Source organism: Sapajus apella, unplaced genomic scaffold (assembly GCF_009761245.1).
Source record: "Sapajus apella isolate SASKATOON/1434 unplaced genomic scaffold, GSC_monkey_1.0 scaffold10, whole genome shotgun sequence".
NCBI classification, from domain to species: domain Eukaryota; kingdom Metazoa; phylum Chordata; class Mammalia; order Primates; family Cebidae; genus Sapajus; species Sapajus apella.
Window position 1 is genome coordinate 27065463 of NW_022436950.1, and position 24120 is coordinate 27089582.

At 32.6% G+C, this 24120-nt stretch overlaps 1 protein-coding gene and 1 long non-coding RNA gene across 5 annotated transcripts in view; both read left to right on the plus strand.

Annotated features, from left to right (window-relative positions):
- Positions 1 to 24120, plus strand: part of ERBB4 (erb-b2 receptor tyrosine kinase 4) — a 1187662-nt gene that overhangs the window by 120953 nt on the left and 1042589 nt on the right. The gene's annotated exons all lie outside the window — the stretch shown is intronic.
- Positions 992 to 23928, plus strand: LOC116551480. The gene is made up of 3 exons (XR_004268960.1): positions 992 to 3861; positions 13996 to 13999; positions 23913 to 23928. It is a non-coding gene; the product is annotated as an uncharacterized LOC116551480 (long non-coding RNA).

Below are 24120 nucleotides of genomic sequence, written 5' to 3' on the forward strand. Positions count from 1 at the left end.
TCTGGGATACATTTTAATGGTGCATTATCACTGTGAATATCTTTAAAACTGCATGTTTTCCTTTTGACACCACAGCATCATATTTGCCTTCTCTGAAGTGATCACTCTTTCCCACATGTTTGTTCCTTAGATATCTTCTTGGTGTAGACTTTGAATTAGAGTTGTATAGATAATATATCTTTACTTTGAAATTATTTAGGCTTTTCTGAGAGCATTCCTAAACACATTTATTCACTTTAGTGGTTCAGTTTTTAATGTCTTGTGATTGCACAGACTACTCCAATTATTATCAATTATTTCCTATAATCAGAATTATCATCCAGAGCTATGCAATCAGGTCAAAATTCTGTGTTTTCAAACAAGAAAACCACACCATTTTTGATGTCTTCAAATTTTCCTAGAGTGATGATGTGGATAGTTTTGACAATCTTTTATCTTCTTTTACTTAGTGGTTTTGAAAGACTTTTTTGGAAAACATGGATTTTCAGTTGTATAGTGTAAGAAACCAGGCATGAGGGAGAATTCCTCATTCTTATTGTATGACAATATCCCAAAGTGACAGCTTCTAAAGAAAATGGTTTCTCATATACTGTAACATATTGGACATTTTGTACTACTTGAAACACTAGATATGGAAAACAAGAAGACTAGATGACATAAGAAAAATGTTAAGGCAATTGAAATTGTGGAATTTTTGGTTCAATATATGTATGTGGTTTATCAGCATAAAGAGCCTTTAGTATGATAACTAGCAGCTATCAATGTGACCTTAAGAAGGGTTTTCAGAAGGAACACTGTGAAATACAAACCTGTAAGTTTGAATTCATCTGATTGTAAGTAAGTAGAATATCTAAGTGTAGAATATCAAATTAAACAAATATAACCAGGCATAGAGAAGGCAATATTGTCTTTGTAAGGACCTTCTTAAAATATATTGATCCATAATTTCCACTGAAATTCTTTGAAATAAATATCTCATCTTATAAGATATTTGGTTGGTAAATTTTGTTTAGGCTTTAAAAATATTTGCATTTCTGATTATAGGAAATAAAAAACATCACTACAAAATGGAGACAAATGTGACCAATTATATTGGTTTCTAGAAAAGAAATGTCAGCCCAGATAAAAATCCCCAACTTTGCAGAAACCAAAAGATTCCTAAAAACAAAAACATTATCAATACAATTATTGCTTTCCTCTATAAATTCTTTCAGTAAACATTTATTGACCCAAGCACTGTGATGTGTGGTAAGAATAAAACATTCTCTGTCCTTATAATGTTCATTTGCCTGGAAAGACAGCCATTGAGCAAGTATGATAAGTTTGATGCATGTCATAAGTATGTCTGAATGTTACCTTCCAAAGCTCTTTATAACACCTGAGGATGGTTTATTAGGAAGACTACAGGAGGACCTCAGAATAATGAGAATGTTCCATTGAGTCAGATGCAGAAAGGGACTTCTATAGGAGGACGTGGTTACAATGAACAAGCAAAAACCCTGTCTGAAAAGACAAAGGCCTGTGTGCTTATGATTCAAACTTATGATTTTTTGATTTTGAAAACTTGAACAGATCCCATTCTTTCAGAATTAAAATTCATGCATGCATTTAAAGAAATAAGTATTATAACTGCCCAAATAAGGCAGACATTATGGTTTCAAAATAATTTAAATGTATCTGACATACAGGAAAAACTTTAAAAAATGTATGTGACCTAAGATTTAAATTTTATTTGTATAGAGGGTCCATTCATGAACATAACTGTGGGCTGGCTATAGCATATCATTTCTTATATGCCTAACATTAATCTCCTAAGTGGAAAATGAATAGTGCAATCTCGAATTTACTTCTTGGAACAGTTTTCAGAAATATATTGATGTATGAGAAGATATAATTGGCTGTGTTTTTGGTGAATATTGTATATAACATTTCTGAAATTTGGATTTAGGTATGCTATAAAATGAAAATACATATCGTGATAATCTATGTATTAAAAAGGCATGAATGTGTGATATTCTCAGCACCTTTTATGAAAGCTTAGCAGATGTTGCAGTTTTCATAATGTATGCAGTAACATAATTTTTATAACTTTGTACTTAGAATGAATTCATTTTAGTGTAGCACAAGATATTTAAAAAATACATTGAGGAAAATAGTGTAAACAAGTAGAGATTATATTTTAAAGTAGAAAATATCATAGTTTTTCTATCAGAGCTGATAATGGTGTTTCAGTGCAAGAAGCTTTAAAGAATATCAGATAGAAACACCATTTTGGATACAATTAACTATTGAATAGGACATTAATTCAGTTCTAGGTATGGATTGATTGCCTAATATATTCAGATGTCTTAAGCATAAAATATATAAAGGTCAACGAAATGTATTTAATTCCTCACTTGTAGTAAGTCATCAAAATAGTTATTACATGAAATATTGTAAAAAGAATAAGTGAATCAATTAAATTACTACATTAATGAAATTGAACTCTTGAAAACAGGGCATATTATAATATGCACTAAAGGCAAATATATGCATATATATTTATATGTATATGTATACAAACACACACATATGTAGTACCTTAACATAGGTAGTGTGACTAATTTAGGATGAAGAATTATTCAAAGTCAAATTCATCTCTTTTGTTTTTGGCTTTTTCCATGTTTAGAAAAAGTTAGTCTATTAGAACCCACATACATACACAATTTAATGGACATCTGCAAATTTCCCTATTTAATATATTGGTTTTCAGTACTTTCAAATGCAGGCAACTCTTTGCCTCCCCTCCAAATCTAATGATTGAATATTACAGCATTTAGTGTCATTCGCAGATTGACTTGAAAACCACTTTGGCCTGAAAAACACTAATTTTGAAAGTTCAGTGCAATGGTTTTTTCTTTTTTTTTTTTTTTAATAGCAATTTGCGGGGTAAAAACAGTGAATTTTGAATGTACCTTTAACTGACATGTTAAAAACAGTGAAGGAAGAGTAATGTGTACATAGGAAGCAGTTAGCAAATACTGTTTGAATTTGAGTAAAGTATAGGCAGAGTATAGGATGTGTCTCTTCTTTTTGCATGTATGAAAATACATTCTGAGGAAAGCCTAAATGCTTCTGTTTCTTTGACGCTTTCATACTTGCATTGAAATTCAGTATTTAGTAAATTTAATTATAGTAAAATGAACTCTGTAGGACCATGTCAATGGGAGCTAATGAAAGGTTAAAACACTTCAGAAATACCTGTTGTCCAGATACATCTTGCCTTACATTAAAATCTATTCTTTAAAATTTATTGCTATGAAGATTTTGTGGTAAATCATGTATGCCTCTTAAAGAGGAAAATATTTCTAATTGTAGGTACTAATCTAGGGAGGCACAATTCTTTTGTTAAGAAGCATTTCTCAAGTTATTAATTTAGCATTTTCAAAAAGTGTATTTAATTTCTCTCTTTAATATTTTTTATAGTGGTTCTAATAATTGAAGGGAATTAAAGCATTTTATTTTGTGGACTTCGAATATATATGTATATATATATTTATTTTAGCAAAGGCAGACTCTTGATAGAAAATTACGATAAAACTAGTGTGAAAATTTAGACTCTTAGCAGTGGAGAATACATAATTTGGGATTACTCTAAGCAATACTCTTTAAACCTCTCTAAATGATACAATTAGGCACTATATTATAATTGCTAAATACAAAAAACACTAGAAAATGTTATTAACTAAGTGAAGTAGAATGGAAATTACCAAGAACTAGATTTTACAATATTAATAAGTGTTTCTTCATATAATATTGATATTTATACTTAGTATTAATATGGTTAGAATTTGTCAGCATACTTTCTAATTTTTTTTACAAGTACTTTCTTGGTCTGGTCAGGCTACTATATCAAAATACCATAGACTGAATGGCTAACAATACATTTATTTCTCAGAGTTCAGAAGACTGGAAAGCCCTAGACCAAGATGTTGGTAGATTTAGTTATTGGTGAGGGCTTTCTTCCAGACTTGCTGTGGCTGTCTTTCTGCTTATCCTTACAAGGAATCTCTGGCGTCTCTCTTTTTATAAGGGCACTAATTTCATCATGGGAGCTTCACCCTTATGACTTCATCTAGGCCTAATTATTTCAGAAGTCTCCATCTCCTAACACTACCCCCATGGGAGTTAGAATTTCAAAATATGAATATTGGGAGAATACAAATATTAATAGTTAGCTTACAAGGAGTACCGGTTTAAAGTATTGCTTATTTCTGTGTCATTAAAGCAAATTATTTCTCATGAAGGACCTATACATGTATCTATACAAATAATACGTGGGCAGTAATTGATAAGGTAGTTTATCAAGTTTCAAAGATACTGAGGAGCTCATAGTTTTCATTGAGAACTACTAAAATTCTAATATAGTGTAGCCTTTTCTGCATAAGTTAAGCATTATGCTTCAGACTGACAATACAGGTTGAATATCCCTTATCCAAAATGCTTGGGACCAGATGATGTGTTTTAGATTTGGGATTTTTTTTGGTAAAAGATTCAGTAAACAATTACACTGGTTTACCATCCCTAATCTGAAAGTCTAAAGACTGAAATGCTTAAGGAGCATTTCCTATTAGTGTAATGTCAGTGCTCAAAAAAAATTCAGATGTTGGAACATTTCAGATTTTAGATTTTTGGATTAGGTATACTCAATGTGTTTTTGAGTTTTCTTTTTTTCATCACTATTTAGTTCATATTAATTTAAGACAGTGCAAGTGAAGAAGTGGACAATCTTGATTTTTTTTTCTTTTAAGAAACTGATAGATATTGCTTTATCTGCCACAAATACTTATTGCTAAACTGTATAAAATAAAAAATAAATATTTATCTACCATTTGCTTTAACTGAAGATTTACAAGATAAACCTAAAATGGACTTTCAAATTGGACTGATAGTATGTAATTCAAAACTTAGGAAGATAAAACCCATCTCTTGATCTTTCTATCTTGAATGCTAGTTTTTGAAAATTTCTTTCAAAGTATAAATCCATTTCCCCCCTCCTTTAGTTAGCATACTTTTTCTTAGAAACATATTCCCTGTAGGAAAATAATTTGTGATAGTATCTTATCAAAGCCCTTATCATGAGAGTTTGGATGAAAGAAAGTGGAAATCATCCTCATTTAACAAATAAAGTTGGATTTAATAAAATTAAGGATTTAAATATGCTGATGTTATCTTGTGGATTAGTCAAGCTTTGAAACACTGAAAAAACTTGCCAATAAGTGAAAGATAAACGTGTCATTGTTATTGAGGTGTGCCTGTAGACTGCATTAAAGAAGTAATTTCCTTTGCCAATTTCTGTAGTGACCCCAGACTACATATATATGTCGGTAATATACTGCAATGCTAATAATGATGTAAGGTTTAAACTTGTTGTTTCATGAAATTAGTATATATGAGTTAAATTAATCTTGTCTTAAAGGTTTTATTCGTATTTTATATGAATTATTATGTGAGATTGAATATTTAAGAACAAGGCCGTTTGAAATTCAAGAGTTTTAATTCAGATTTGTAGATCTTTGCTATATTTTTTAATGTAAGAATAAAAGATATTGAAAATGAACAAACATGTCTGACCCCTTTCCTAAGTATGGGTTGCATCTTTTCACAAGCCTCCAGTGGGTGTGAGTTAGAACTCTTTAGCAGAGAAATGAAAGATATTGCAAACAGTACGCTATTGTACATTTCTATCAAAGGCAGGAAGCTGCAGGGCTTGATGTGTATCTTAATTCCCCTACTTCTTGTCCTTGGTGCCATGTTTTCAACAGCTTGTTCATTTTGATGTGGCTGATAAATAGGTATGTGTGGACCCATTTGGAGGATAACTTTTCGTTGGTGTACTTTGTAAAGAAAGATGCTTTAGTAACTACCCCTCATGTCTTTTTTAATCATACCAGCAATACAAATGCATGTTAATAGAAAGTTTTGTTGATGGTCCCATTCATCGTTGGCTTTGTGGGTATGTAACTACAAAGGCCCCTGTGTTAAGAAGAGACTCATGCTTTGTTGTTGCTGTCTTGAAATTCTTAGTTCAAGAAATAAGGGGCTTCATATTTTTATTTTGCACTAAGCTACACAAATTTTGTAGCTTGCCCTGACCCATGAATGATGTCATAATTTGAATGGAGAAAGAAAACTTTCTGTTTGTTGCATGCTCCAAATAAAAAGCCATTCCACATTTGGATAGCAACACAGAAAACTAGCACTTTGTAAATTATTTTAAAAGAGGAGAAAGATAAATAGCATTAGAAACTCAGTTAAGAAAATATTGATGTGGTACTATTGAACTAGACACTCATTTTCATGTTTAATTCAGTATTTTCTCTTTATTTTGTCATAAACTATTATAGTATATTAATGTCTTCTAAACACATACATTTATTCTTGGTTATACATACATATCCTTTTAGTCTTCAAGTAATTTGGAAAAGTCTCTTGTTTGGCATATTTTTCTCCCATCCAAATAACTGTGCATGTTACGTTCTTTATTTACTAATATTTTCCAATGATTTCTAAATGCTATTTCCTTTAACTGTATGGAATAAAAGATCTGAAAATACAGGTATACAGCATGCCAAAAATAAGTGACACACACAAGTAGAGCCCTATTTAAATTATTTTTAGTTACGTTACTGTTTTTCGTTAAGTTTGTCCTGCTTTTCTTATGGCCTTAGGATGGTAGAGTAGAGCTAATTTCAGACAAAAAATAATCTTTAAACTTGTAGAATAGGCATTCACAAAGTAAGTGGTTAAACAGGCCTTTTTTATGAATCAAATTACAGAGCCAAAGTATTTCCTTTCCCAGTTCTTGGATCATTCCTTTCACTTCTGTGATACCAAAGTACATAAGTGACGTTTGACAAGAAAATTAGGTTCCAGACCAACTGCAATGAGATTATGACCTCATCAAACATGTTTCTGAAATCACCATCAGTTTCAGTTTAATAGATTCAACTCAAGGACTAATTTGTTACAAAACAAAAAACATGTTATTCCTAGTTGAATTAGCATCAGGTTGGCAGAGTTTAAGGCAACTTTTGGCCTTAAAGTTGATATTTGGATTGAATTCTCTGTTTATTTCAAGCCAAATGTCTAACCAGACAGAAATCTGTGCATGTAGCCATTTATTGTAACAACAATTACATCATTAGACAAACCAGTCTGGTTACAGACTGTGAGTTAGCCTCCATGTCTTTAGCCAGCTTCCTTCTGTGGGTTCGAGTTTAAATCGAATCAATATGCTTTCTGGTTCAGATTCATATGAAACAGAAAGAAAGCTAGGAAATAAACTCTATAGTCATTTATAATTTCTGCATATTCCAAGACTAGGAAGGAATTACTAAACCTCACATTTTTATCAGGAGTAGAGATTTTAAAGTTAAGGATACAATTTATCAATTTGGTTTAAAGTACTAAGATTGGAGCCTTGGAATTTCGTTAAACCTGTCACATTAGAAAAGCCCTGGGATTTTAGAATGAAGCAGTTCAGAGCCATATAAAGTTATTACAGCATTTCAGAATTCTTGGAGAAAGATCACCTTTCAAATTGTAGATGAACGTCTGGTACGCAAGACACCTCTTCCAACTAAAGGCATTCCGGCTGCTAAATTGCAAATACTAAATCATTTTTATTTTTAAAAGTCCTTAGTTAAAAGATTATAGAATGAAAATATAAATTTTATAGCCTTTCACTAATAGAGCAATGAATCTGCCAATTGAGAAGTTTTACAAAACATGCCTCTATATAAAGTACTCTAAGTGGTGCTATTTAGTGGTAAGGCATGTAACTATTGAAATTTAAAGGATTTTTAATAGCAGTGAGGCATTTTCTGAGATGAATTCCCATGAGATACGCTAAGTTGTTTTTGAATATTTTTGTTTGTGTGCCTATGTGCATGTTTAAGAGTTTAGAACAACCACTTTATATATAAATATATGCCACTTAAGGGAGCACTTTTACTGTCAACTCATGAGATCCTAATCACTCTGGAAAGTTGTAAGCCAGCATTTTATCACTAATTTACAGATGAATAAAACTGAGAATCTGAAGATTAAGTAAATATACCTTATTCCTATAGCTATGACTTGAGTAGGCTGTACTCTTGTTTTATCATTTTGAAACATTTTTTTCTGTGACAATCACTATAGATAATATATCATCAGCAGAAGATAATTGAAGTATTGTGTGGCTTTTTAAAATGCACATGTGTGTGTACTTGTCATATAAGAATAAATGCTTTTTAAAATAATTTTGATAATACCTATTAATTAATGTAAATGATAAGAGAAGTAGGAATAAAACCATAAGCTGAATAATGATTTCAAGCCCAGTGCCCTTTCTGCTATAACATACTGTCTCCCTATTGTGTTACTATCTCAGATGTTTTTTATTAACACAAATAAGACAAACAAGGTATACAAACCATAGAACTGTTTTACAGTTGTATTCTTCCAATCACTATTAATTATGATCACCATAATTAAATTAAACTTGGGTAAAAACTGCTTATCCAATTAAATAAATGGGATATAACAGTGGAGAAAGTATAATATTGTGTTATTTTAATGCTATAGCCAGGTATATATGTGGCTATTTATCTTTTCCACTGATTCGAAATCACTTACAAGTAAGTAAGAGAGTAGAAGTACAATGACTTTGGCCACAGCAAAGCACTATAAAAATACATATCACAAATCAGTACAGAGGGAGTTAATTCTGTTCATTAGGATGATGTAGATTAACGAAATTGGGTGATTTGGGGCTCAATATATTATAATTTGATAGTTTGTTTTTAAATACACTAACGTTGTATATAAATGCATGTAACTTACTTTGTGAGACAAAAGTCTCTACTTCAAATTATATATATATGTATATATAAATATATATATATATATATATATAAATTGAGTATATTTAGAGTGGAAGTCTCAGCTGAGATCTAAAGACAACAGGAAGTTCATTCCAAAATAAAAGACTATCAAGCTTAACTTGAAATAAGAAACCAAGATGTGCTGGTATTAGGCTATTCTTGAGGTACTGTGAAGGAATACCTGAGACCGGGTAATTTATAAAGAAAAGAGATTTAATTGGTTCACAGTTCTGAAGGCTGTACAAGCATAGCACTGACATCTGCTCAGCTTCTGGGGAGGCTTCAGGGAGCTTTTACTCATGCCAGAAGGTGAAGCAGGAATAGGTGTATCACATGGCCAGAGCAGGAGCAAGAGTGAGGGAGTCAGTGGGGAGGTACCACATACTTTCAGATCTTGGGAGAACTCACTCATCACCAAAGGGAGGGGGCTAAGCCATTCATGAGGGAGCTACCATCCTTATCCAAACACCTGCCATCAGGCCCTACCTCCAAAACAAGAAATTACCTTTCAACATGAGATGTGGTGGGGACACAGATCCAAACCATATCAAAAGTAGAAAAATAGCGTTGGCATTCTTAAATGCTTTTCCAAAATTGAGGGGGAGATGTAAGATTTATGAAGAGAGGTTCTTGTAAGCTTTGATTTCTATTCTCACAGAAGGGGATGGGTGTGGGCATGATTCTCTCCATGAGTGTGTCTTTAAGAAAATTAAAGAGAGGGTTTGCAGAATATGGTGGACTCACCTGTGAGAAAATGACTAATTGCCTTTATTTTGGAGCAAAATTGTGTTGGACTTCCAGAGTTGATCTAAGAAGTCTTTCCCATAGACTGGATGTGGGCTATAGGAAAGAACTGGCATGGTGTTATCTTGGATCCTGTCTAGGAGGATGGTCTGGAGGGTATAAGTGACCTTTGCAGATAGAAACTGCAGATACTGTGAGTTAATTAGGGACTAAGTAAGACTGCTGCATTCAATCTTATCAGGGGAACTTTAGGAAGAAATATCCCAACTAAAGATGCAAGGGAGAGAGACAATGTTGACTTCCCCACAGAGATCACAAAACTACCTAGTGAAGAAGAATCACCTTAAACAAGTGTTTAGTTCTGAGAGTTCCAACACTAGATCCTCACCAATCAAGTAACTTTTTTATTTCTCTATGATCCAAAATTGGAGGATTTTAAGAATTGGCATTATGAAACTGAGAGAGAAGAAGTAGAAGCATATTCCAGGGAAGGAGAGAAGCTGTCATATCCTCTTCCTGATAGCAGTATTCATTCATCAGAGTAGATATCACCATAAATATTTAATCCATGTATTGACTATTTTGATGTAATTTCCTTTCACGTATGTTAAATATTTTTTCTAACTTTAGGTTAGATTTTACAAATTACACAGCGGGACTTTCTAAAATTTATAGGAGGCCTCTGGGCAGAAAAAAATTATTAAGATGATGTAGTTGAATTTGGTAAAGGGGCATTTAGGACTACTTGTAACCTGTTTATTGGTTATGGAATTGAAAAATGCAACTTTGAAATCAACAGAGTAGGTATAAATGCAAAATTCTCCACATCTGATCAGTTATTTTAAAAATATAAATAATGACATTTTGTTTCTTTTATAGTTATTTAGACATTATATTACTTCAACTTTAGCTATTTTTATTACAATAAAATAGTTTAAGCCATTTTACTTAAAGTTAGTTTTTTTAACATTATGCTTTTAAGACTGAAATGTTTTAATTTATCTAAATATAGATTGCCTAAATAGAATGGTAAACTTTTGCCTAACATAGTTCTTAAAAGGTCATATATCACAATGTGCAGCTGTATTTCATTATTTTGAGGCTATGAATTAACAATAAATCATCTTTGAGGAACTATATGAGTATATATAAAAATAGATATGTATATTTGTGTACATGCTGGAGTCTTATATGGTGGGTAGTCAATACGAAAGCAGTTTAATCCAACAGCATTTTAAATAATCTTAAATGAAACAAGTATGAAGTGGGAAGTAATATAACTGCTTCTTTTTGATGATTCATATATATGAAATTTCTCATATATTATTTTGTGCACTAGAATGTGTTTATTATTCTTTCCCTCTAATTCTAACTCACACTAATACAAATCAACACATCAATAAATACATGACACACTTTTCATCATTGATGACGGTGATAGGTACCTTATATTTCTTAATAAAAAGTCATCCCAATATGGTCTTTTGGTGATTACATTGTAGAGCTGTATACAATTTCTCACTTCTGTCTTTAAAATACTTCAAAATAGAGATGATTAAAGGGAAACACAGTTATTTTTTCCATTTTTTAGCTAGCTAATCCAAGTAGTTTCTTTAATATCTAACTATTTTTGAGTTTATTATTTTAGATTTATTTTCTACAGATGAAGCCTGGATTTATTTCAGAGTTTATGTCAATAACTAGAATACACGAATTTAGATTTCACAATGATTCACTATTTAGTCTGAAGAACAATTCCACCCTAAAATTTGTATTTGTTGTGATGTATTATGAGATAACTGATTTAGTCATACATTTGTTACAACGGAACCATAGTGATCAACATTCAGATTTTTATCATCCTGTTGGAGACTGATTAATGTGACTCATGGTGTCAGTAAAATGGAGCCAACAACTCATTCTATAAATTTAATAGTGAAAGTGCTTAATGAATTCTCAGCATGAGTATGTGATAAACAAAACTCTTTGATCATCATGCATTATAGACTAGATATCACTGTTTTAACTTGCATATAGTTTTACAAACATCGTAAAGAACATGCACTTTGGATAGAGTAGGACATGCCAGTTCTTAATCTAACAAATTCATTTCCATGTGAAGTGAATTTGTAATATTTTTTTTTCTGAAATAGATATATACTTACATATACAATTACACTTACATTTAGAATTTAAAGATTGGCTAGATTACACTGCAATTAAAAAATGCAGTGTAAATCTCAAGGACTTTAAATCCATAAATCTCAAAGACTTTAAAACATTAAAGACTTATTCCTCATATAAAACCTCTACATCTCCATCTCTCTACATCAGCATAAACATATTATCTACTTACTACTTTTAAATTGAGCCAATACGTGAGATTATAAACAGGGATTAGAACGGATAAGTAGGTAGAGAAGGGAGTATAAAATGTGATACTATCCTGTAACTTTTTTCTTTCTATACATTTTTACCTTTATTTAAACCTCCCATTTTCTAAACAACCTGTTCCCTGTTCAAGCTGTATTCTTTTCTGTTTTAAGCATATGAAAATGAATACTTAATTAAAATGAAGTAAAATTCTGCATAATTAAGTTTGGTGATTAGGTTGCAAATTTGTCTGTGTCCTTGAATAAATGATTTAGTAAAGAAATTATTTGCATTATCCATAAAGAGAATTAGCCAAGAGGAAAGGAATTATATTGGAAGAATATGGAAGCCAGGTAATACAGTTGATAGGAGAAACTGCATGTTGATTTCTGGCATGGTTGCTGTAGGTTTTTGGCAGGATTGCTTTTAAATGTGATAATGGAGATTCAGTAAAATTTAGAGTGAATTTAGGGAAAGTTTAGTAAAATTCTGGTTCCCAATCTGCTGCATATCTAAGTCAACTGGGAAGCTTTTAAAAAATTCTAATACTCAGGACTCAGCCCATTATTAATTAAATCAGAATGTCCAATTAAGAGGGTGGTGGTGGTGCCCACATCAGTATTTTATTTTTTAAGAAATACACTTCACTATATTGCCCAGGCTAGAGTGCAATGGCTATTCACAAGTGTGATCATGGTTCAGTACAGCTGTGAACTCCTGGGCTCAAGGGATCCTCTGCCTCAGCCTCCCAAATAGTTATGACTACAGGCACACACCGCCATGCCTGGCTTCAAGAATTAGTATTTTTGTAAGATGCTCAGGTGATTCCAGTATATGCCAATGTTTGGGAACCTATTGTATTAAAAATGCTGACTTTAAAATTTTGGAATGTAAAATAATAGCCATTATCCTCAGGAAACGAATGCAGGAACAGAAAACCAAATATTGCATGTTCTTACTTAAAAGTGGGAGCCGAACAATGAGAACACATGGGTGCAAGGAGGGGAACAACATACGCAGGGGCCTGTTGTAGGAGGGCAGGGATGGGGAAAAACATTAGAGAAAAGAGCTAATGCATGCTGGGCTTAATACCTAGGTGATGGTTTGATAAGTGCAGCAAACCACCATGGCATACGTTTCACAAATCTGCACATCCTGCACATGTACCTCAGAACTTAAAAAATAATAATAATTAAAAATAAATGTAAAAAAGTTACTGAGAAACCACTATTTCAATATATTTATAAATATAGATTTATATTCTCCTAAATAAAACACTTATTCAGTAATTGTCTGTATATGCCAAAGTACTTTGCAAACCTAATCTTGTAATGATTACCTCGTGCCTAAATTTTCAAATTTTTACTAAGCCACCTGGTAGTACATAATAAGAGTATATTCTCAATACAAAGCATATCTACTTAATACATTTAAAAATATATGTACATTGATATTATATTTTATAAATTATTATTTTTTCTTTTACTTGTATTTATTTATTTTTGAGGCAGGGTCGAATTCTGTTGCACAGACTGGAGTGCAATGGTGTGATCTTGGCTCAAAGCAATCTCCAACCCCTCTGATTCAAGTGATTCTCCTGCCTTAGCCTCCTGAGTAGTTGAGACTATGGCCTACCAATTATTAACTAGAGTACTATAATATGTCAATGGAAAAGAAGACAATTTCTAGGACATCAGATAGTATTTTGTCAAAACTTCTAATTCATTGAAGTAACTTTGTACTGCTATTTAGAGTTCATTCTTAAAAGCCAATGTTTTTTATATGCATACCCAAGTAAATACATATATGCATATATACATTACATATAGATTGTACATCTATGCCTACTTATTCACTTAAAAACACTTTACATATATGTACACATTAAGTGGCCATAGTACAGAGGTGATGAATATACATTTTGAACTCAGAGTGCTTGGGATCAAATCCTGGCTTTGTCATTTACTAGCTTTGTAACCTTAGGCAGCTTACTAAACGCACCCTACCTCAGTTTCTTTATCTGTAAAATAGGAATAATGTTATGTATTGATTAGATTGTTATGACAATACATGAATTAAAACCTCAGAAGTGTGCCTGACAATTATTAAGCACTTGATAAATGTTACCACTATTTTAGTTTTACTTTCAGATATTCAATTCTATATTATTGCTCATTAAAACATGAATAAAACTTTGCTTATAAGTTTTGATCCAGTGAAGGTGACACACACACACACACACACACACACACACGCACACACACACACTCTTAGGTGCAGCATATATATGTACATATATAATTTTTAATATAGTGTGATAAGCTTAACAGTGGTATTTAGAAGAGGAAGAGATACCTAACACAGGGAGTATGGGCAGGAGGGTTGGGAAAAACTTCCAAATGAAGATAACACTTAAGCTATTTTAAGGAAATTCACCCTGTTGGGAGGTGAGGGAAGAAGGATTTGTGCAGGGAAGAGTATGTGCAGAGACTGAGGTAGGTGTTGAAAGCATGGCATGTTCAGGAAACCTCAGAGACCTGAGAATGGAAGGATGTGGAATGTGTGGAGAGGAAGAGGAGAGCTACCTCATGAAGACATTTATATCTTATACTAAGGAGTTTGAGCTTTTTAAAAATGGTAATGGAGAATCACTGAAGGACTCATAATGCAGGTGTTGGTATTTTTGAACCAATAATCAATTCACTCACAAAAACATTATCCAAAATGACAACCAGAGTCAGTTCCCTGTCAACAATGCATCTCCGAAAGGTTTTTAACAGTGAGCAACAAAGGCGAATGTTTCATTAATGTACCTGTCCTGTACTCTTCATTCAGTCTGGCTTTTCTGTAATCTTAAATCATTTAGTCCTTATAATGAAAACTAGATAACTATAATATGTACAATCATCTTTTATCTGTAATTTGTAACAGCACATAAGTAGTGGTAATTTTGCCTCTGATATGGCTTTCAGCCATATGTGCTGTTCTAATTTTATACCAAGAAATTGGCCATTTCATCATCCCAGACTGAGCGGTCATACTAGTTCTAGATCTGTGGTCATATTTTCTGCCCAAAGTGAACCTATTTTTGTAGTTTCCTTTAGACTCTCAAGGAGTTCTTCTTTGTATATTGATTTACTAGGACATAAGATATCACTGCAGGCAGGTATTTGAAGGCAGACACACCTTAAACTTAGCCTATAGTCACAGGTACAAGGGAGCTGTGCATGAAACTTCTCAGGCTCCTATTGCTGATGATAGTAGTGCTAAATATAAAGTTTGCCATACTATGGGAACAAAATCAGAATAAGGAGAGACAAAAATTGATCAAACGTATTACTTAGCACTTCATTTTTTTGAATGTTATGAAATGTAGATTTGGGAGGTTTATTAATTCACACTGTGTGTGGTTTTGTGCTAGTCCCTCAATTTTCTTAGGATTTAGTTTTCTTCATATGTATCCTGGATTTGTTGGGCTGCAACATTTGGGAAATCATACCCCTATTAAATTAAATTGTTGAGCAGTGCAGTTGTAGGAAGTTCTAGGTGTGGGAGGAGGGAGAGAAGTAGAAAACTTAACTATTAGGTACTGGGCTTAATACCTGAGTGATGAAATAATCTGTACAACAAACCCCTGTGACACAAGTTTACCTATGTAACAAACCTTCACACGTACCCCTGAACCTAAAATAAAAGTTAAAAAAAGTCCCTTCCCAACAAATGCATACTATCCTGCTGTTTTCCCTGATGATTTACTAGTCATCATCTAACATGCCGTAACTGACATATCCTATATTTTGCTTTTTAAAAACATATTATCTGTTTTCTCCTTCACTACTACCAGTTTCATAAAGACAGAGATTTTTTTTTTCATAGCACTAGGTATTGGGCACACAGTCATTGCAGAACAAGTGGATAAATGAGTGAATCAATAGTGAGAGATACTATGGGAACAAAGGGAGACCTGGGGTCCAGGTAGAATTAACAGAATTTGGTCTAAGACTTGAAAACTAAGTAGTTTACTGAGCATTGAAGAAAGAGGAGGAAAAAGGATGACCTGAGAAAGTAATTCTAGTCTTGACTTGACCATTGACTTGTAGCATGACTTACTATCTTTCAGCTTCTACTGTAACTGAGGGTGTATGCTAGCTTTCACTTCCGCATTAGGATTCTGCTTTTCTCTCCTCCCTCATGGCTTGTGTGTAAACTTTGCATCTTAACTAATCAGACTCTTAAATCTGTTATTCAGGGGGTTACTTACAAATGATGGCTCTTACTAAGTAGTTTTAAGCCGCCTGAAACTTTCAGTCTACAATGCCTTGACCTGCTTTCTTAAACTTCAGGAAGATGTCAGGAGCAAATATCAGAGAAGTTATGGTTAGCAGGCCTCCCTAAAGAAGATGTGAGAGAGAACTCAAGTTCAAATTTGGTTTATTTTATTTTATTGTAGTAAGAACACAACATGAGATGTCTCCTCAACAGATTTTTAAGTGCACAATATGTTATTGTTAACTTTAGATTTTATTCATCTGCATATATTAAACTTTATACCTGTTGATTAGCAACTCCCCATTTCCCCAAGCCCCTAGTCCCTGGCAGTCACCATTCTACTCTGTGCTTGTATGAATTTCACTGTTTTAGTATTTCATATAAATTGTCCCATGCAGTATTTGTTTTTCCATGACCTGGCTTATTTAACTTAGTATAAAATGTCCTCAAGGTTCATTCACATTGTCACATATTGCAGGATTTCCTTCTTTTTTCAGGTTGAATAATATTCCATTGTATATGCCGCATTTTTTTATTTGTCAATGTATATTTAGGTTGGTTTCATATCTTGGGTATTGTAAATAGTGCTGCAATGAATATGGTAGTGAAAATATCTCTGAGATGCTGATAATTATTTTGGATTAATATCCAACAGTGAGGCTGCTGGTATGTAATTCTATTTTTAATTGTTTGAGGAACCTTTATACTGCTTTTCATAGTAGCTGCATTTGCTTTTAAATTTAGAATTCTCCCCAAATTTCTGAGGATCCAAGTGGCACATTTTCATTCAAATATTTACATTTTGCAGCCAGAGAAATAAAACCTAAGAGAGAAAAAAAGTACATTTAACAATTTTTTTTTGAAATTTCTAAGGGCTTCACAAAACCTATTTGATCTCTTTTACTAACTCCAATAATAAAAACCAAGACCACCAATGTTCTGTTCTGAAAATTGACTTTCTTGAGATAACTTAATTCTAACTATATATAAAATAATTGTTTTACAGACTCAATAAATGACTAATTAGTAGATATAATTATTCTTATTTCTGAACTGAATAAACAGCAGGTCTTCTAACCCTGACATTTATTTGCATACAGGAACCATTTATAGCAAAGTACATATGCTGCTATCACATAAAAGTTGAATGAAACAAAATACATCATGAAGAAAACTAATGAGCTGTTGCATTATTTTTGGTATGATATTTATTAATAAAACTATATCAAAATATTTATCTTATATTTCTTTTTGTGTAAAATAAAACAAAAATTGGATTTTAGAGTTTATTGATTTACAAATCCCTGTATTAATTTACAAATACATGTATTTCAATTTTTAATTGAAAATTTTGAGATAATTGCAGATTCGCATGCAGTTGTAGTAAATAATACACAGAAATCCCTTGTACACTTTGCTTAGTTAACCCAAGTAGTCACATTTTGTAAAACAATAGTATAATATTATAATCAAAAAGTTGACATTGATACCATCTACTGGTCTTATTCAGGTTCCCCCATTTTTATTTGAACTCTTGTGTGTATAAGTTATACATGGCTTTATCACCTGAGTAGGTTCTTGTATTCACTACTACTGTCAGGACACGGAAAGGATCAATTTATTCACCTTTTATAACCACATCTACCTTCCTCCAAAGACCACCCAGCCCCTAACCTGTGGCAATCACTAATGTGTCCTCTATTTCTGAAATTTTATGATTTAAAAAATTTTATATAAATAGATAATAAAGTATGGAATCTTTGGGGATTGACTTTTTTTCACTCGACGTAAAGCCTCTAGAGTTTTATCCCAGGTTCTATGTGTAACAACACATTCCTTTTTTAATGCTGAGTAGTTTTCTGATGTGTGTATGCACCACTGTTTATTTAACCATTTACCTGTTAAAGAATATTGGGGCTGATTTCAGTTTCTATTACAAATAAAGTTGCTGTGAACTTTAGTATTCACGGTTTTGTGTAAATATAAGTTTTCGTAACTCTGGAATAAATGTCCAAGAATACAATTAATGGATTGTATATAAAATATATAAGAAACCTCAAACTATTTTCCAGAGTAGCCATTCTATTTCCTATTCCCACCAGTCATTCTACATACCTGTCAGTATTTGGTCTCACTGTTGTTTCATGTTAGCCATTCTGAAAGGTATGTAGTGGCATCACGAATTTTCAGTAAATATGTTTGTGACCTTTTAGTTTTACTAAGAGCCTTACTCTATGCACTAAGTCACAGTAATAGATTGCCAAGGATAATTTTAAAATTATATATAACACAGTCCTTGTATAAATATAAGATTATTATTTTACAATCATGTTTAATAAATATAATGGTTCCTTCCTTCTCTGAAATGAGAACATTTATTATCAGTACTTCATAAGCTAAGCTGATTTCATTTATTTATTTTGGTTTATGTTCAGTCATTTCTTGGGACACTTGCAAAAACTGTTATATAACATATTGTACAGATATATTTTAATAGTGTAAATATATTAACAAATATAAAACCTGTTGCAATTGTATTTCAAATCAATATGAACTTTCAAACCACCTTTTGTAGAGAAGTCATATATAATCATAACACTTAGTTAGAGGCCAATCATGAAGTAAGCTAATCTTCTATTTATATTAGGCTTTATCTTTTCATATATATTATCTTACTTGATCTTCACAATAACTCTGTAAGGCAGTCATGGTATTTTACAAATGAGGAAATCGTGACTACATTGCTAGTTAAGTCTTGTTCAAGATTGCAGAGCTAATAATGGTCTAATGGTAGCACTGTTACTGGGATCCATGTCTAATCTGGATTCATGTGTTCTGCCTAGTGAAAGCAGAAATAAATACACAGACATTGGGTAAATAATAAAGTCCATGATTAATTTTTAAGGTTAATGTTTCCCATATGAACACTTTTTTATAGCTAACTTCAAATTGGCATTAAGTGCTTTATGACCCCAAACATAGCATTTTCTAGCAATTTACTTCAGATTCAGCTAGCATTTATTGAGCTACTAATATGAAAGGTGCTCTTTTAGGTTTTACTTTATATGTCTAAATATTAATCAGTTTTGAGAATAGTGTGCTAAGAGTTTTAACAAAAAATTGTTGCCCCAGACACAAGTAGCCAGTTTATCTTTCAAGAGTTACAACTTGTTGTTAAAGTTTAGAGACAGTCAGAATGGGTAAATAATAATTGTTCAAATAATGATCAGTTGAAAATATTTTTAAATTACATAATCAGAAAAAGTAGGTTTATAAAATTTCATTTCTCTTTGCTCAATACTGCTGTCGCCTATAGCTTCAGCTCAAGTGACCAAATCCCACAATTTTGTTAATGTATTCTAAAATACATAAAAAGAAAAATCTATTCAATGTAAAATTTTGATGATCTATCTAAACTTTTTGTCTTTACTGACTAAAAGGGAACTATATAAGATTTTATCAAGAGAACTCTTTTAGGTATCAGGCTATATTTTAGTGATCATTGATTTGAAGTTGTCTGTATTTTATAAAAATAAGTATGGGGCCCCAAGTCTGGCAGTCTGTCAATCTTGACACCTTCTGTCTTTCACTGTCATAGTGTTATTCACTAAGTCCTATTGATTCTTACTAAATGTCTCCCAAGGTCTACTGTGTCCTAGATTCTTCACCCCCTCCCCATTAGGCCACTGCACAACTGTAATAGCCTCTTGGCTGGTTCTCTTCCAAATCCTCTTCCCCACTCCAGCAAGAGTGATTTGAAATGCGAGAGTAATCATGTTTCTTCTCTGCTTACAATCTTTCAAAGGTTTCCTGTTGTCCTTGGTATACAGTCCAAACTCTGGCACAGACTGAGGGTTTTGTCGTCTTTTCCTTCACTATAGACTTCTAACCATAGTTGACTTTTTCCAGGTTTTCTCACAGCACTTCCCCTTCCTGGATCACAGTCCTTTCAGCCTGCCTAATGTATCATTTGATTTCATGAAAGTTTTTCTCTGCCCAGGTAGGCTCTCAAAGCACTCTGAACTTTTGTCATGATGTTCATATACTATATACTGTGCTATGTTTATTTGCATTTTGGTCTTCCTCCACCGTCCTGCAAGATCTCTCAGTGGGAACCAGCTCTGTTTGTTTAGTGCTGCAGCTTCTATGTCTAGTGCAATGACTGGAGGATAATCAGTGTTCAATAAATAGCAATTAAATGAATAAATGAGGGAATGAAATCCACATTTACATAAATTTTTTCTATCTCTTTGCTGTAAATCAGAAGAGGCATGACTTATTAATATCAGCCCTTAGATTGAAGGTGAATAGATTGACAAAATCTGAGTGATCACCATTGTGCAGAATCACATTTCATCATAAACAAATGTTAGGGTAAGTAACCCCTTAATATTTTTATATCAGTTGGACTGTAGAACAGAAACAATTAAACCATTAACTATTTGCCTCATATCTTTCCTTTCTATAGGATTGGTAAATAATACAAATCTTAATATAGAATGTTCAGAATGAACAATATGGGCCAGGTGAGGTGGCTCGTGCCTGCAGTCCTGGCACTTTGTGAGGCTGAGGTGGGCAGATCATTCGAGGTCAGGAGTTCAAGACCAGCCTCGCTAATATGGTGAAATCCTGTTTCTACTAAAAATACAAAAATTAGCCTGGCATGGTGGTGGGTACCTGTAGCCTCAGCTACTCAGGAGGCTGAGGTAGGAGAATTACTTGAACCCAGGAGGTGGAGGTTGCAGTGAGCCAAGATCACACCACTGTGCTCCAGCCTGGGCAACAGAGTAAGACTCTGTATCAAAAAATATTATAAATAAATAAAAAATAAATAGAATGAACAATATGAATATTTTAAGACATATATTGAAATAGAAGTTGTTTTCAGGAAACATTTATACACTAATAAATCAATATACTATCTGCTTTTGTCTTTTAAACCTTGACAAATCTTGAAGAGTCAATGAATTGGTGTAACCATTTTTTTTTTTTTAACATGAGTCTCCTCATTAAATGCTTTCTTGAATCCTTGTCATAACTTGATCAAATTGTAGAGGCATGTAAAATTATCCTTCTTTTAAATGCACTGTCTTTTACAAATACAATTGTTTTAGTAACAAAAACATGTAGATATAATTTAACTAATTAGCTCTGTCTATAAGCAAATCTAGCAATAAAACATTTAGCTCCATCTTTAAATCAACATCTCAGCCTTCAGTCTTGCCATTCTTAACTTATTGTCACAATAAAATTTAATTAACATTACAGTGATCATGTTGGCATTTTGGATGAGTGTGTTTGTTAGGATGAACTATTGATCTTGCATAGGCATAAAATTTTATTATGTTTACAGGGAAGTGTGGAAATCTTTAAGTGACATCAGCTTTTCTTATGTTGAATATTTGGTTCCAGCTGTCACTGAATAAAATTTGGTTTTACTAATACATTTTCCTGATTTTAAAAACCACATATATGTGCTCCAGAGAAAAGAATAAAGAGAATAAAACAAAGCACCCATAACCCCATTACCCAGAGAGAATGAATATTTTGCTACATATCTTTACTGCATTAAATATACATTCTCTTTTCCAACATTGAAGTTATTTTATATATATACCTATATATGTATATGTATATATGTATATATCCATTATTTTATATAGATATATACCTATATATGCATATATTTATACCTATATATAGGTGTGTGTGTGTATATATATATGTATATGTGTATGTGTGTATATATATGTACAGTCTCTTAAGGTAACCTAGTAAAAGCAGCAGTATCTTAATAAGGTAATCTAGTAAAATCCCATTATATACATATATATGTATTATATACATATATACATACACATATACACATATACATATACACATATATATGTATAGGTGTGTATATATATCAGGTTATATTTTATATAGGGGTGTATATATACGTGTGTGTATATATATACATACATATACACCCCTATATAACACACACATGTATATATGTATAGTGTATATGTGTGTGTGTGTGTGTGTGTATATATATACACACACACACACACACATATATACTATACACATATACATATGTAGGTGTGTGTATATATATATATATATCAGGTTATATTTTCATGATCTTTGATTTGATCACTGACTTATTTATACATATAAAAATTTATTTCCTGATTATTATTTTCATATATTATCACCATGCACCTTTTCCTTTTCTTGTAACATTTCTCAAAAATGACATGTTTCAAATGGCTATATGATGCTTCATAGTCCTAATTTTGGTAAGTAAAGTGTTACTGATTTTAAAATAACACTATGGACATTATAAACAATATGAAAATAAGTCTGGGAAAGTTAGTTGATACATTTGACAAATGATTTATATCCTTAATAGATTAAAACCTTTCCAGGAACTAAGATAAATAGCTGCCCTGATAGGAAGATGAACAAAATACAAAAGCAACAGACAGTTGAAAATGTGAGAAATGTTCATATTTTGTCAAATATATGGACATGGAATTAACACTTTTCTACAGTCTTTGACCATAAGCTTGGCAGAATTTAAAAATCATGTAGTTAAGGTAATAGGAAAGGGAGCAGTCTCTTAACAGGTCACCTAGTAAAATCCCATTGATTTGGATGACAAAGTTCCAACCAACCTACCTACCTTCCTTCCTTCCTTCCTTCCTTCCTTCCTTCCCTCCCTCCCTCCCTCTCTCCCTCTCTTCCTCTCTTCCTCTCTCTTTCCTTCCCTCCCTCCCTACCTCCCTCCCTCCCTGTCTTCCTCTCTCTTTCCTTCCCTCCCTTCCTCCCTCTCTCCTTCCCGCCCTTCCTCCCTTCCTCACTTTCTTTTCCCTTCCTTTCTTTCTTAGACGGGCTCCCTCTGTTACCTAGGCTCTGTCACCATGGCTCACTGCAGCCTTGACTTCTCATTTTCAAGTGTTATTCTCACCTCAGCCTCTTGAGTAGCTGGGACTACAGGAGCATGCCACTATGCCTAGCTAAGTTTTGAATTTTTTGTGGAGAGTGAGTTTCACCATGTTGCCCAGTCTAGTGTCAAACTCCTGGGCTCAAGTGATCCTCCTGCCTTGGTCTCCCAAAGTTCTGGGATTACAGTCATGAGCCACCATGCCCTGTCTAGCAATATGTATTTTAAAAGGCCATTCTGATTTTTTATATTTTTTATAACTATATTCCAGAAAAATATTCTGACATCTGGAAAAATAGGACATGTATGTATATTTTTAATAATAGGAAAAAATTATGATAAAGATTATTTAAAATGTCTAAAATATGGGATTAAATGATTACGTAAATATTCTATACCAATACAATTGATTAATATGCAGTCATTAAAATGGAATAACATGCATTTATTGTTCTTTGAAAACAATCAGATTATAAATCAGAATGATTTTTGTTTTTATGTATAGATACATTCTTATTTTTTCAGAATTTAGGAAGTTATGATAAAAGCTTTGAAAAAATTCTTTTTATTTTTGAGATGGAGTTGCCCAGGTTGGAGTGCAATGATGCATCCCAGGTTCAAGCAATTCTCCTGCCTCAGCCTCCTGAGTAGCTGGGACTACAGGTGCGCGTCACCATGCCCAGCTAATTTTTGTTTTAACATTTTGACCAGGATGGTCTCGATGTCTTGAACTTGTGATCTGCCCGCCTTGGCCTCCCAAAGTGCTGGAATTACAAGTGTGAGCCACCGTGTCTGGCTGAAAAAATTCTTAAATTTTATTTTCCTCTGTGGACTGAGGAGTAAAAATCACAGTTAGAGATATTTAAAAAATTTCTTTTAAGAAATAATTAA